This window comes from Nycticebus coucang, chromosome 6, assembly GCF_027406575.1.
Source record: "Nycticebus coucang isolate mNycCou1 chromosome 6, mNycCou1.pri, whole genome shotgun sequence".
NCBI classification, from domain to species: Eukaryota; Metazoa; Chordata; class Mammalia; order Primates; family Lorisidae; genus Nycticebus; species Nycticebus coucang.
The window spans coordinates 36,945,685-36,962,625 of NC_069785.1; positions in this window are offsets into that span (position 1 = coordinate 36,945,685).

Genomic DNA, 16,941 nt, shown 5'->3' on the forward strand with positions numbered 1-16,941 from the left:
CAGTCAACAACAAAAACAAGTAATAAAGCAATAGCAGTTGATATTAAATTATGCATAAGTTTCTTGGGGGACTTTATGAGGCAATGATACTTAATCCTAATGTTGGAGACAGAAGTTGTTCTGTTAGCTGTCTCACTGGGTACCCAGATGCTGACATTTTAAATCATTAAATCAAAATCACAGTGAAGCCACGTAAGATCATAAAGATAATTCAAAATTGATGTGAATTTAGAGAGACAAGAACTGGATTATACTCTTTGAATCTGTCCTTACCCCCTTAACAGATTCCTCAACAATAGGTAGGCATGTAATTTAATTTTTTGATGTTTCAATTTTCTGATCTTTAAATGAGAATAATCACATCTGTCTTACCTACTGGCAGAGTCTGTGACAGTGCATTAAAAAATACTAAATGGGCAAGGTACGATGGTTTACACCTGTAATCCTAGCACTATGGGAGGCAGAGGCAGGTGGATCACTTGAGCTCATGAGTTAAGACCAGGCTGAATAAGAGCCAGACTCTTCTCTACTAAAAATAGAAAAACTAGCCAAGCATTGTGGCAGGCACCTGTAGTCCCAGCTATTAAGGAGGCTGATGCAAGGGGACAGCTTAAGCCCAGGAGTTTGAGGTTGTGGTGAGCTATAATGCCACAGCACTCTACCCAGGGTAACAGAGTGAGACTCTGTCTTAAAAAAAAAAAAAAAATTAGGTAAATTCAAGGATCATTAATATTTAGAGAAAACCATGATAGTTTCATTATTTTGTTATAAAAATACTGTCTGACACTAATTGAATCAATACTCTTTTGCTACATAAGAAACTACCCAAAACTTGTTGGCTTAAAACAACCATTTATTATGCCTCTCATAAGCCTACAAGTCAGCTGGTGGGTTTTCTGGTCTGTGCCTGGCTCAGCTGTTCTCTACTGGGCTTGCTTAGGCATTTGTGGTCAGCTGCTGGGTCACCCTGGGGCTGGCTGGTCTAGGATGACTCCAGCTGGGACAATTTGGCTCTCTTTCAAGCAGTCTCTCATTCCTCAGCCGCTAGCCCAGAGTTTTCTCATGACAGAGAAATGGGAACAAGTGAGCAAGTGAATATACACAATGCCTCTTGAGGCACAGGGCATGGGGCTATGAATAGTGCCCCGCGATGGCCAGCACATTCTAGCAACCAGCCTGATTCAAGGCGTGGTCATGCCAAACAAATAAATTCCACATCTTCGTGGGTGGAGCTGTATAGACACATTGTAAGGAGGAGGAATAATTGGAGCCGTTTTTGCCATTGATCTCCTACACTAAGTGAATCAACTTATTTTCAATTTAAATCTCTGACCTTTTAAAAATCTATTTTACTGAGCAGTGACTTTTGAAATGTGCCATTTTTAGGTCACTGTGTTATCTTTTAATATGTGTGCACATATTCATATTCATGGCTGCTGCCTACAGACAAACCTAAAATAAACATTTGAATATATTTGCAATTATTGTGAACATTTCTTAACTGGAAAATGTAGTAGATATATTCATATTAATTTATTAACTCTTATTTGCTATATTAGCATTTTCAAAGGAAAACAAACAGAAGATCTGACAAAAATAACTGATAATTGTTGCAGTTCTCAGGGCTGATTTTTTCTTTTCTTCTTTTTTTTTTTTTTTTGACTTTGGTAGATTGCTATGGCATCACAGTTTACGGCAACCTCAAACTCTGGGGCTCAAGAGATTCTCCTGTAGTCCCAAGTAGCTGGGACTACAGGCGCCTGCCACAATGCCTGGCTATTTTTTTTTTTTTTTTGGTAGTTGTCATTGTTGTTTATCAGGCCCTGGCTGGGTTCGAACCCACTAGCCCCAGTGTATGTGGCTGGTGCTGTGACCACTGAGCTACAGGCACTGAGCCAGGGCTGATGTGTTTTGCACTACTGGCTTCTGGCACTACTAGAGCACCGAAATGATGAGTGCACTTCATTACAGGTCCTACATGTGTCAGATTCAACAAAGAATAGAAACAATATAAACCAAGAGTCCAGGTCTTATGCCTTGCCATTGAAAGGGAAGAGAGGAAGTTTGGCTTTGTTTTATTTTGTTTTAGCTAGAATGATCCCGACTGGATGACTATACTGATTACATTCCCTGACTGCATGTGCAACTCATGATTTCACTTGGGCGGGCTTAGGCATTGGCTTGTATAATGCCAAACATCTGGATGTTTTTCTCAGCATCATAAATACACAATTAGGAATGTTCTAATTTTGACATTTAATTGTATACTCTTCAACCAGATGTGCCATACAACCTGGGCAATTCCAGAAGTTTGGGTCACGAGGATATATTTCTGATTAGGTTTTATTAAGAAAAGTGTAAATATAAGCTATCTGAATTACACATAAGCACTTGGCACTATCCCGTAGATTATAACAGCCCCTCTATGTTGGCATAATGTTCAGGAACATTTAAAATATATTGCCATAACATTTTCTAAATGACTGTATTGTGATTTAATGTCATATTTGGCACACACAACCTAAAATACAGTAGCTAATAGTGTAAACTCATTTTATTTGCATACCATTGTTAACCACTTTCATGTAGTACTTACCAAACATGTCAGATTATGGCTGGGTGTGGTGGCTCATATCTGTAATCCTAGCACTCTGGGAGGCCAAGGTAGGTGGATTGACCGAGCTCACAGGTTCGAAACCAGCTTGAGCAAGAGTAAGACCCTGTCTCTGAAAATAGCTGGGCATTGTGGCAGGCGCCTGTAGTCCCAGCTACTTGGAAGGCAGAGGCAAGAGGATCTCTTAATCCCAAGAATTTGAAAGGTTGTTGTGAACTGAAATGCCAGGACCCTCTACTGAGGATGACAAGTGAGACTCTGTCTCAAAAAATAAAAAAAAAGTGTCAGATTATTACAATCTATTTAATGCTGGACGTTGTGGTGGACACCTATAGTCCCAGCTACTTGGGAAGAGAATTGCTTAACCCCAAGAGTTTGAAGTTGCTGTGAGATGTGACACCGTGGCACTTTACTGAGGGAGACATAGTGAGACTCTGTCTCAAAAAAACAAACAAAAAAAGTATATCCTTTGCACCTCTGGAATTAAGGTCATGCTAGCATTTTTACTGTGTAAGTGCCTGGGTTTAGCAGTTTTTAACTGATCTATAAAAGTTGGCACCCAAATCAAGTCTTAGTAATAAATAAAGGCCACTACCATCATTACTTGAGGGAATTGCTCATTCCCTGAAATTTAGTATTATACGTATAATTTTTTGGTGTATCTCCTGCTTTTCAAAATAATCTTTCAGAAAAGATTCCACTATAGTCTTTGTACAGCAGAAGAAAAGCTCTTTCATTTCCTGCTTGCTTTATAAGAGTAGGATTTTCTTCCTTGTTGAGTGACATCTCTCATTCTGGCTTTTAATATACTTTCTACTGTTTATTGGGCATGTGACCTCAAGCTGTCACTTGGCCACTTTGTACCTCAATGTACTCATCTGTAAAAGGAACTAATAGTACCTATCTCATAAGAATTGTTGTGAAGGTTAAATGAGATACCATATACATGCATTTAGGACACTATATATTGCTCAATGAGAGCTAGGACTTACTATTATAAGATAAGAGATTTAGTATGAGCCCATTCAATATCAGAGAAACGTCTGAAAAGAACAGGCTATTGGGGTGGGATTTGGCATTTATTGAAAGGTATGGAAGAAGCTGTGGCTACAAGACAGTCATTACCTTATTGTCAATAAATAGTTTCCTTTCCTTTTAAAAATAATCATTTTCAGGCTTGACACCTGTGGCTCAGGTGGCTAAGGCACCAGCCACATACACCTAAGCGGGCAGGTTCGAATCCAGCCCAGGCCTGCCAAACAACGATGACTGCAATCAACAAAAAATTGCTGGGCATTGTGGTGGGCGCCTGTAGGGAGGCAGAGGCAGGAGAATTGCTGGAGCCCAGGAGTTGGAGGTTGCTGTGAGCTGTGATGCCACAGCACTCTACCCAGGTAGACAGCTTGAGGCTCTGTCTCAAAAAAAAAAAAAAAAAAGGGGCAGTGCCTGTGGCTCAAAGGAGTAGGGCACTGGCCCCATATCCTGGAGGTGGCGGGTTCAAACCCAGCCCCAGCCAAAAAAGAGAAAAAAATAAAAATGATCATTTTCATTTTTCATCTTCAGGTTTGTTTAGGAAGAGAACAAAGATTTCCTTGAAGCAGTTGTACTAGTTATTAGCTCTACAATTTTTTTTTTTTTTTTTTGAGACAGAGCCTCAAGCTGTTGCCCTTGGGTAGAGTTCCATGACGTCATAGCTCACAGCAACTTCCAGCTCCTGGGCTTAAGTGATTCTCTTGCCTCAGCCTCCCAAGTAGCCGGGACTACAGATGCTTGCCACAACGCCTGGCCATTTTTTGGCTGCAGCCATCATTGTTGTTTGGCAGGCCGGGGCTGGACCCGAACCCATCAGCTCCAGTGTATGTGGCTGGCGCCTTACTTAGTTGCTTGAGCTACAGGCACCGAGCCTGTTTTTTTTTTTTTTTTTTTTTAATTGAGACAGAGTCTCACTTTGTTGTCCTCTGTAGAGTGCTGTGATGTCATAGCTCACAGCAACCGCAAACTCTTAAACTCCTGGGCTCATGCGATTCTCATGCCTCAGCTTTCCAAGCAGCTGGGACTGCAGGTGCCTGCCACAACACCTGGCTATTTTTTTTAATTTTTTTGTTTCGCACTCCCAGGCCAGGTTCAAACCCACCACCGTCAGTGCATGTGGTCGGCGCCGTTGGTGTGCTACGGGCACCGCCAAACCCCTGTATATGTGACTGGCGCCCTAACCATTGAGCTATGGGCGCCCAGCCTAGCCCTGCAATGTTAAAACATCACTGTATGTGTTGCTAATGGAACAGTCCGGGCAACTCTATTCAGCTGCATATAATCACAAGAAGATGAATACATTTTCCTTGGTACAGAAAAAAGCCATTCTTTTACTGACTCTTTAAAAAAAATAATTCCCTGATAGATTTGGCTTTACATTGACCAAGTACTTAATTTGTTCTGAATAGTCTGCAGAGAAAGTCTCTAAAAATTGGAAAGACACTGCCGATTCATTGACAGAAAAAATTGTTTGCTTCTGTGTTCTAACAGCAGAGTCACTGATTTCTTAGCTGTGGGGGACCTCCTATTTCTGCAGGGGCCAGATCCCTACGTTCAGGACTGCACACAGAGGCATGACAGTGGTGTGATTACACAGGCCTGCACAGACGCTCCAGCACTGGTGATGTACCACACTGCAAAGGAGTCCAAAAAATAAAATAAATGTGAGGGAATTCTAAAGCCCTTGGAAAGATCTTATCCAATATTAAAAAAAAAAAAATTTCATTTCTGGGCGGTGCCTATGGCTCAACCTCATGTGCCAGAGGTGGTGGGTTCAAACCCAGCCCCAGCCCAAAACTGCAAAAAAAAAAAAAAAAAAATTACATTTCAATATATGCTGTCTAAACACTGAAAATTATAATTCCTACTTCAATTAATTGACTTTTTCACCTCCATCAAAATTCTCTGGACTGTTCTATTTGATCCAATTCTGGATGAACTTGATGTTTTTTCCCTGCCATAATAAGGATGACATTCATACAACTACAATCTGTTGTTTCCACCATGCCATAACGCAAATAGAATCCCAGAGCTGGAAAGTCCTGCTGAACTCATTTTTACAAGTGAGTATGAAATATTTAAACTACTCTATTCACATGATTTCCTTTTCTTAGAAAAAGGCCACAGCCTTTGATAAGTGAAAGTCTAGAAGCAGGGAAAACGACTTTGTTTAAAGCCCTTGCCAGGCAGTTACATCAAAGTTAAAGGAACTTAATGACATGGAGAAGATTTAGAATAAAACTTTGTGAAAGGAAGGAAGGTTGTATAGAAGAATGAAGTATCGGTCTATTTTGTATTTGATTCAAATATGTTAGAAAATTCAAGTAAAGCTTGAAATAACCTGAAATATTTACTAGCAAAGAATAAAGGGAAAGAGATGCCATTCAGGATACTGGATAATAGGCCATTTGTGACCTGGTTGACTATCAAAAAAGAAGTTAGAGACATATCAAATTCCTTTTCACATTTAGTTAATGGTTAAAAGAAAACACACAACGTAGTTGATCGGGAACCTCAAAGTTGGTATGGTTTCTGAATAAATCTGGCATTTATTAGTTGACCAGAAACCATCACTATCCATGATAAAATGGAGATTACATTGTTCATTGACCCAAGTAATGTCAGCACCAGTCAGAGATTAAAACAGGGTGATAATACAGTATCTTAGAAAGTCACTACTACTGCTCTCGATATTCCATTTAAACAAATGAACAGGGCAAGTGGCCTGCACAGATAATAGGCATTATTATTATTATTATTTTTTAATGGTTAAAATGTTAAATTTTATTGTATATATATTTTACCACATTAAAAAAAAAAACCAGCCGGGTAGCGCCTGTGGCTCAAAGGAGCAGGGCACTGGCCCCATATGCTGGAGGTGGCGGGTTCAAACCCAGCCTCGGCCAAAAACTGCAAAAAAACCCCAAAAAACCAGCCTTCCTATCTGATACAAAGTTGGCACCGAGAAATGTTAGTTTGCTTCTTCTTTCTCAATATTCTTTTTTTTCTAACTTTAATTAATTAATTTATTTGAATGTTTTTTCTTTTTCCTTCCTTCTTTTTTTTTTGAGACAGACTCTCACTCTGTTGCCCAGGCTAGAGTGCCGACATGCCAGCTTTGCTCACAGCAACCTCATACCCCTGGGCCCAAATGATCCTCCTGCCTCAGCCTCCCAGAGTGCCGCGATTACAGGCATGAGCCAGAAATACAATTATTGAGACTATAAGGATTGCCAAGGAAGAAAGGAATTTTTAACAGGACAGATGTCCAGGGAACAGGAGAATCTGCATAAAATCTGTCTCTCCACCTAAGGGATATCATAGGTTTTTAAAAGAGGGAGGTTGTGCTTTTCGAGGTCTTAGTATATCTCAAAAGAGCTATATGCATGGGGGGGCAGGTCGTTGGGGATGATGAATCTTGACATCAGGGACTCTGCCCTGGGAACTTTAGAACCTTAATTCCTTTGTCTTATAGAAAATGCATCGTTTCAGGCCCATGTAGTGGCTCATACCTATAATCTCTGCATTTTTGGAGGTAAAAGTGGGAGGATCACTTGAGAACAGCAGTTCCAGTCCATCATATTTTTTTTTCTTAAAATTCTACTGTAAGCATAGTTTAACTGGAAAGGAATGTACAGTAGTTAGAATTGTGCTCAACAGTTAAAGATAAATGCTTTAAGTCAAACAGATTTGTAGGAGATGGTCCAGGGTCCCTGGGTGGTTCCAAGAGAAAGGCTCCTCATGGAGCTGCGCATCGGGACACTCTCAATGCAGTGGGGAATTTATAAGGAGCTCAGTAATCAAGCTTAATGTTTATTGATCAACAGTACAGTGTTATCCATCCACTCAACGCCAGTTACGGTGGGAGGAGACAGACAGTTTGGTCAAGTTAAAGAGAATGCAGACTTTATGAAAGGATGATGAACTGACTCTGAAATCTAACAAGGTTTTTAATGTTACAGTTTGAGCATCTGATAGGATATGGCTCTGTAGAGCCACGTCTGAAGAATTGAAGAAAAATATCTAATCTTCAAGCAAGGGACAAAATAAGGTATATGCATAAAACTTCCCATTCTTTTCCCTGTGAAATATTTTCATCCTTTTGTCCCACCTTAGATGCTGCTTCCTCTGTGAAGCTTTCTGTTACTTGTAGAGGCAAAAAAATAATAAATTTTGTGACCCCAGGTTACATGCATTTACTTCTAGTACTGTCCTCATCTCATTGCAGTCTAATAATTTGTCATGTGTTAACGTCTTCCTTTATTAATGCAATGGGAGTTCCTTGGAAGAGTGTCTTATTTATTTTTGTAGTACTGGGTACATAGCAGGTCCATAATAATATGAATTGAATGCATGTGGTTATATATGAGAACAAGAAATGTTCATGATGATTATAATGCCTGTAATTCCAAAAATAAACGGGCTGACAGGCAAAACAAATCTCACAGACCAGATTTCTGTTTACCAAAACCACCTGCTTGTCAGATCAAATTATTTGAGTATCATCCAAAGACAAAACTCTAAGAGATCTTGAAAAGTTGGAGAAATTATCTATTGCAACTCAAGATGATATTTAATAGAAATAATAGCCAACATTTTTTTACAATCTTTGATGAGATTCTGTGTCCAAAAATATTAGGCAAAGAAAATTGGGGGAACAAGAGAAAATCTACACTTAAAAAAATTCACTTTTCTTCTGATATTTAATTTGGAAATATGTAACTTTTTTCTTTGTATTTTAATGGGATAAGTGGTTGTGAAGAGGGTGATTGGAACCTCTAAATTATTGGAAGTTTTCTCAGTTCCCCCCCCCCCCCCCGTAACCTGCCTGGCCACACTGGTAACTGGTCACATCACATTTTCCCATTTTAGGATGATAAATATGTTATGGGGGAAATTTTAAAAAATTAAATCAATATCTGAAAGTGAAAAAGACACAAAATAAAGATACAAACAGTGTGGTATTGTTTGTAGTTAATATTAGTAATTAGCATTTTATTAAACTATCTGAAATTGTTACCAAAAGAAGTTGTTTTTCTTTTTTCTTTTTTTGTAGAGACAGAATCTCACTTTATGGCCCTTGGCAGAGTGCCGTGGCCTCACACAGCTCACAGCAACCTCCAACTCCGGGGCTTAAGCGATTCTCTTTCCTCAACTTCCCGAGGAGCTGGGACTACAGGCACCCGCCACAATGCCCAGCTATTTTTTGGTTGCAGTTTGGCCGGGGCCAGTTTTGAACCCGCCACCCTCGGTATATGGGGCCGGCGCCTTACCGACTGAGCCACAGGTGCCGCCCAAGAGTTGTTTTTCTTTCTCTCTCTCTTTCTTTCTTTTTTTTTTTTTTTGAGACAGAGTCTCACTATGTTGCCCTTGGTAGAGTACTGTGGCATCACAGCTCACAGCAGCCTCAAACTCTTGGGCTTAAGCGATTCTCTTGCCTCAGCCTCCCAAATAGCTGGGGACTACAGCCGCCTGCTACAACTCATAGCTATTTTTTTGTTGCAGTTGTTGTTGTTGTTTAGCTGGCCCAGGCTGGGTTCGAACCCGCCAGCCTCAGTGCATGTGGCTGGCGCTATAACCACTGTGCTACGTGCATGGAGCCAAGAAGTTGTTTTTCTATGCCAAATATTTTCTTTAAACACAATTGAAATATATTTGCATATATCAATTTCTATATGAAACATTTGATTTTTCTTTTCTTTCTTTCTTCTCTTTTTTTTTGGAGACGGAGTCTCACTTTGTTGCCCTTGATAGTGTCGACATAGCTCACAGCAACCTCAAACTCTTGGGCTCAAGTGATTCTCCTGCCTCAGCCTCCCAAGTAGCTGGGACTACACTCGCCCACCACAAGGCACAGCTATTTTTAGAGATGAGGTCTCACTCTTGCTCAAGCTGGTCTTAAACCTGTGAGCTCAGGCAACCTACCCGCCTCAGCCTCCCAGTGAAACATTGATTTTTCAAGTGAAAGCATTTGGTGGTTTTGCCAGTACAAGAGCCTCACTGTCAACTTGGTTGTATATTTCAATGGAAACACCTTGGGCAAAGAGTTGGGCCCTGGAATGATGTCTTTTGTTTTATTTTTATTTACTTTTAATTTCAAAATATTAAGGCGGTACAAATGTTTTTGTTACATGGACAGTTTTTGTAATGCTTGAGTTGGAGCTGTAAGTGTGCGCATCGCCCAAATGTGCTCACTATACCCAGTAGGTAGATTTTTTGCTCATCTTCTCCTCCCTGCTTGATTTCCAAGGACATCTGTGTACCCCCATGCCCTTTGGTTAGTTCCAACTTATTAGAGAGCACATGCAGTGTTCGTTTTTCCATTCTTGAGTTACTTCACTGAGGATAATGGTCTTCAGTTTTATCCAAATTGCACAAAAGGCATTAATTCATCCTTTTAATGGCTGAGTAGTACTCCCTGTGCCAGCTATATCACGTTGACAAGTTATTTGACCTTTGCCACAGAGTTCTTAATAATAATTAGAATAAATAGTTCTTAATAATTAACTATTTCACAAGGTTATGCCAATGAAATTATGAGCACAAAAGCATGTGTAAACTATAAATTACCATGTAAATATGAGCTATGATTATAGCTTCATCTACCATAACATCACAAAAACATCATGGAATATGGGGAGCCCATTTTTTTTCTCCAAATGTGCTCCTCTGTAACACAAGTAGTGGAGACTTTTTCCATTTGCCTCTTTGTTTTTATTTTTCCCTTTGTTTGTGTGTGTGGTCTGTAGCACAGATTTTATTATCTTAACTATTTATTGGTGTTCAATTCAGCGGTATTAAGCACCTTCATTTTGTAGAGCAACTATCACTATCATTCATCTCCAGAAATCTTTTCATCTTGCAAAACTGTTACTCTACTTATGAAATGATACCTCTCCATTCTCCTCTCTCTGCTTCCTTGAATCTTAAGGTAATTTAGAATTTGAATGCTGCTCCCACCTTATCCCTAACACAAAATTCATTGCCAACTAGAAATGTAATAGTGGTAATCTCAGTTCCATCTGCTACTCCCTTGGTTTTGGTCCTGGCAAGATAAACAGAGGATATGGTGAAGAAATACTGTAATGTCGAATTTGCAGAAGAGAAATTTGCAATTCAGTTATATGTAGTAAGCCAGTCTTATTATTTTGCAAACTTTTGGACATAATGATTCTTCTGGAAATATATTCTAGGAAATAATTGGGGGATGTATACAAGGAGTTATCTGATAATGGATAAAAAAAAGTAAATAGGTCTCCTAAATTCTCATCAACTGCAGATCAGTTTAATAACTGATGATATGTGCCTACAGTGAGTAGTGCATAACCACCAAATATTTCATTATAGAATATTATTTAAAAATATGGCATGTGGTTATGCTGTAGTACTTAAGGTAAAAATAACTACAAAGCAGTATATGTACTGTTTTGATATTACTTTTATGATATCACCTAATTGATATTATGCCAAATAAGTAATAAAAATAACACGTTTGCATGTGTGTGTATACATCTATACCTTTATGTGTGTGTGTGGTGTGTGTGTGTGTATATATGCATATGTATGAAAAGGCTAGAAGGTATACAGTAAAATGTTAATGGCAATTAACATTTTGGATGGCAGAATTATTAGTGATTTTAGTATCTTCTTTTCAATTTTTTATGTGTTGCAATTTTTTCACTGACCATACATTCCTTTTATAATGAGGGACAAAATTTAATTAAATAGAAACTCAGGCATAGGCCACCTCCACAGCAAACCCTGCGATGAACTCTGAAGTATTTCAGCTATGAACACTTGAGTAATTGGAAACGGGGAGGACCATAAAAAGCAGCCACGGGGGGCTAGTATTTGAATGAAAACCCAAAGAGCTTGTTCAGATCACGTCGACTTTCACATCACCAGTACAATTAAAGCAAGTAAATCAGCTGGGCAACATGCCACTCACTGTGCGCTCACACGTCACAGCTGTCTGCATGCTCACTTCTCCACCTCGCTCAGTCTTTACAGTTTTTAATATGAATATCAACTCTCTTTTTCATAAACCTAACCTATAAATGCCACAACCCCTCTGAGGGACTTCCCCAGGCTTCATTTTAGGCTCCACAAGAAAGGATGTAAAAGAGACTTTTCTTTTGTAAAGTGATTCTATAATTGTGTCCAATGTCCATCATTGTCAAGGCCAAGTAATCATATTTAATAGATCCTAAATTACATTTCGTCAGGCAAGGATTCCCTTGATGATATTAACCAGAGCACAGGACGGACAGTCAGAGGCCTGAGAGTAAGATATTATTCTACATGGGGCTTACAAGCTTTGCTGCGCAGGGGTCGACCCCGCTAAGTCTGGAGTGGTCTGGGATCTGTGCCTTCATCGCAATCCTCAGCCCTCCCTGACTTACCCACAAACCACCCCCTGATTTCCTGTCCTAAAATCACTTCCAAAATAACTTGGCACACTTTTGACCCTTTTCTTTGAGGAAATTGCCATCATGAATTTATTATGTAATACTTTTACAACACTGCTCTAGCAAGACAGCCAGTGAGGTGTGTAAGGATCTACCTACGCTGTCTCCATTCCAGCCCCTGTAGGAAAACTGAAAGAGAAAAGCTGAATGAGGGGAGAAAGCTGGAGCAATGCCGTGGTGGCTTGTGCGGTTTGTGTGAGTGTTGCCAAGTATCAGTGTGAAGATCTTTTCCTGACTGGAAAGATTGTAAGGTCATAATGCCAGAAATTGAGTACAGGGACAGATTTTCCTTTGCAAAAAGGACATGTTGGACCAAATTTTCATTAGGAGGAAAGTTCCTGTCGCTCCTTCTTTGAGCATCCCTATTAGAGTGGCTTTGCTTGCGGATTTTATATCTCAAAGGCATTGAAGAATAAGAAGATGTCAAAATAAGATTTTTTTCCCAAATTAAACAAAGTTTAAATTTTTTTGTTTTCATTTTTGTTTTTTGTTTTTTTTTTTAAGACAGAGTCTCACTCTGTCACCCTGGGTAGAGTGCCATGGTGGCATCATAGCTCACAGCAACCTCTAATTTTGGGGCTTTAGCAATCATTTTGCCTCCGCCTCCCCAGTAACTGGGACTACAGGCACCTGCCACTATGCCCAGTTAGTTTTTCTGTTTTTAGTAGAGATGGGGTCTCCTGCTCAGGCTGGTCTCCAACTCTTGAGTTCAAGCAGTCACAGCCACCTCGGCCTCCCAGTGTGGGAGGATTCTAGGCATAAGTACCACTGAGCTCTTGCTACGTGCCTAACACTTACTGGTGCTATATATACAAGGGTCATTATGAAAATTTTGAGATACAAAAAAAAAGATCAAGAAATGTAAGATCTGCATAGATGGAAACAAATGAAGCCTCCCCCCAGCAACACCAATAAGCCAAGCAAGAATCAGAAAGGACTCTGTCAACTGTGTTTCTTTCTTTTTTTTTTGCAGTTTTTGGCTGGGGCTGGGTTTGAACCCACCACCTCCAGCATATGGGGCCAGTGCCCCACTCCTTTGAGCCACAGGTGCCACCTGACTATGTTTCTTAAAGGTAAAACAATGGACCATAACATAGTCTGTCTCAAAACTTTTATAGTGACCCATGTTCATGAACTCTTTTCTTTCTTACAGAGGCTCTATAACCTACAGATATACTTATCTCAGTTTTAGAGATGATGCTTACAAGACAGCCACTTCCTTTTCCTTTGTAAAGTTTTGGGATGGCTTGGGCTCCAAATGCTCTGGGCCGCTCTTCATTTTTTTTTTTTTTTATTAAATCATAGCTGTGTATGTTAATGCAATTATGGGGTACAATGTGCTGGTTTTACACACCATTTGAAATGCTTTCATCAAACTGGTCAACATAGCCTTCACGGCATTTTCTTAGTTATTGTGTTAAGACATTTATATTCTACACCTAGTAAGTTTCACATGTATCCTTGTAAGATGCATCATAGGTGTGTGTGGTCCCTCCAATTACCCTCCCTTCACCCACCCTCCCCCCTCCCCTCCCTCTCCCCTTCTCACCACAGAGAATTGGTTGTCAGTGTTCCGCTCATAATCCCGCTCAGTTGCTTAAAACTTAAAGTTTTATGTATCTTGAAATTCTTGCCTACAGAAAAACTATTAAAATATACATGTGTAGCCGGGTGCGGTGGCTCACGCCTATAATCCCAGTACTTGGGAGGCCAAGGCGGGTGGATGCCTGAGCTCACAGGTTCGAGACCAGCCTGAGCCACAGTGAGACCTCGTCTCTAAAAATAGCTGGGCGTTGTGGTGGATGCCTGTAGTCCCAGGTACTCTGGAGGCTGAGGCAAGAGAATCGCTTAAACCCAAGAGTTTGAGGTTGCTGTGAACTGTGATGTCATAGCACTCCAGCGAGGGTGACAAAGTGAGATTCTGTCTAAAAAAGTAAATAAAATAAAATACCCAAGTGTAGAGTGAGGAGGAGAGGATGATGGCGGTGGATGTTTAACATTTTAGAACAAGTATAGGATGATAAGCCTAAAGCAGCAGCAGCAGAAGAATAAAAATATGTGACCATTGTCAAGATATTTGTTTTATAATTTGGGGAAAATATTCTTTACACACAGGGACAAATTTTGTCTCCTTTCTTTTTCCTTTTTTTTTTTTACTTCTCTTCCTTCTGTTTTAAGTCTCTGGGTTTCTGTGTCTTTCTCATGCTCTTCTTTACCAATTCTTTTATTTTTACTCACGTTTCTATTTTACTATCACTCTCTTATCCCTTAAGAAAGAGAAAAAGTGAAATAAAATGAATCCAGCTTCTACACGGTCCCTTTAAATGTAATAAAACACAGGGGCAGAAACTGAAGGACGGAACCGGCTGGTTTCGTGACCATCGCTTCCATCTTCCATTATCATTAACTCCTCTCGCTCTCTCTTCTTCTCCACTTCCTCCTTTCCAATAAGTCACGTCCTTCTTTTCAATAAATCACCGAGGCTAAGATTTAAAAGCACTTTACCATAGTCTGATACACTACAGTAGTTTAATTTTCATATCAGTCTAACCCAAATTGGTTTCTCATTGACAGAACTCAGCTGACATCTCTTCGCCTGCTGAGTTCCTGGAATGGAAAATGTCAGTAAAACCTGTATTATCATTTATTTCCACTGTGGAAATATTAAGCAAGCTGGAATGTGGTGATTGCTTTAAATATATTTTTATCATAACACAATTATTAGAATAACAAAAAATTCACAGTTTCCCTGGGAATGAGCTCAGGTTTCAAAGACAGTCATTATTTAAAATCTGACCAGGGGGTCTCCAGTGAACTTCCATAATTTATTTTCCCCGGACATGTTCATATACTACTTACCATCTTCTCAGGGCTATTGTGATTTCTTAGAAAAGAGTTGACACTCTTTTATCTTTTAATGGGGGTTATTTTTAAATGCGTTTCTCCATTTTTAACTCCATTGAATAAACAATGACAGCCATGTGTATTTGTGTCACGTTTTCTATTTTCTAGAGAACGTTCACAGCATTATCTATTTAATCCTCATTAGAACACCAGACACTTGCCAGCACCGTGATAGGCCTTGTGGTTTAGATGGAAACACTGCACGGCCCTTTCTTGGACAGGGTGGAGAGACACTCTGGGAACATGTGAAATAATTCCAGACAGAATAATGTATTAGGAGTGTGAGCAAGTATGCTGCACATGGAAACTGGGTGCCAAATTATTGTCTATTGTCCTTCGATAGTATTTATCACATCATATTTTAATTTGATATATTGATTCAGTCGGCTTCTACTAGGTTAAGGAGAAGAGCTGATGTCTTATTGATCTCGGTCCTCCCAGCATCAAACACAGGCCTTGAATGGGATGGCCAGTTACTCTTTAATGAATTAATGAATGAAATGGACACACACACATTTAATTGAGAATTCCAAGAAAGCAGAAAATAAATGAATTGTTTTTGATCAACATAAGTATTGTCTTTGTGCTAATACAAAGCCAGTATACACACTAGGTGGCCACATTAGTTTCCAATGTCTTACGGATATGAGATTGTAATGGTCAAGGTCAGATGCCTAAGAAGGATCAAGTTCCCACATTTGCTATCACTTTGAGGATGAGATCCTTCAGATGTTTGCCTACCACCGTCCTAACTATATTTGATTGCTTATTTTGGGGGCCAAAGGAAAGCTATTTGACATAAAAAGGAGGAAAACATGAACTCTTGAGTTTTCTTTCTCACATGTACCCAGCAGCAAAAGTATCTGGTCAAATTTCTAACCTGGTTTGATTTTTCACATTCATTCTTTTCCTTTGATCTTTGATATGTCACCTCTGGAGAAGTGCTGGACTTTCTTTAGGTTGACTTATACAAACACTGAAAGCAAGATGACAGAGCTGTTCTTTTTTGTGAAGATTGGCTAAAAAACTCTTTCATCTGATACCCTTTTTTCCAGACAGGTTAGAAGAGACCTTTTAACGCCAATACCAATGCCTTTATTCATGACACCTCAATTTAGACACAATGTTTATTTCTATTCCTCTGGTTCTGGCAGCCGGGCTCCTTACCCCCCATCCCCACCTCTTGGCTTTGGGGGTTCAAGAGTGAGGATTGACATGGGCCTTAATCAGAGAGGTTGATGAGGAGCCCTATGCCATCTCTGAGTTGATCTCTACTAGGATGAGCTTTAGTTATTTTCCACTTGTTTTGGGGTGGCTGGGTTTTCCGTGGGGAAGCTGACCTGTTGCTGGGCCTCCCTGTAGCTGGCTGTGTGCCTGGTCCCTCCCTCAGAGCCCTCTGCTAGGACTCTGTTTCCGCCTCTGTAGACACCTGCTCTCCCCTCAGGAGTCTGCCCTGTGTCTTCCTTTTTCTTTCCCCTTTGGCTGATGTTTGGTTTTAGCTCCACTTCTTTTTTTTTTTAGAGACAGAGTCTCACTTTATTCCCCTAGGTAGAGTGCCGTGGCGTCACAGCTCATGTCACACAGCAAACTCCTGGGCTTAAGTGATTCTCTTGCCTCAGCCTCCCAAATAGCTGGGGACTACAGGTGCCCGCCACAACACCCAGCTATTTTTGTTGCAGTTTGGCAGGGACCAGGTTCGAACCCACCACCCTTGGTATATGGGGCCGGTGCCCTACCCACTGAGCCACAGGCTCCCCTGCTAGCTCCACTTCTTAGACTGACACCTCCTGCCTTTAAACAACCATCTTCTGGTTAAGATTTCCTGTGTGGATCTCTGACTCTGCCCACACTCTAAAAGGCTTAATGTTTCTCACCTGGTTTTAGCTGTTTCAGTTTTTATGGCTGCTCCACTCAATTTTTTTT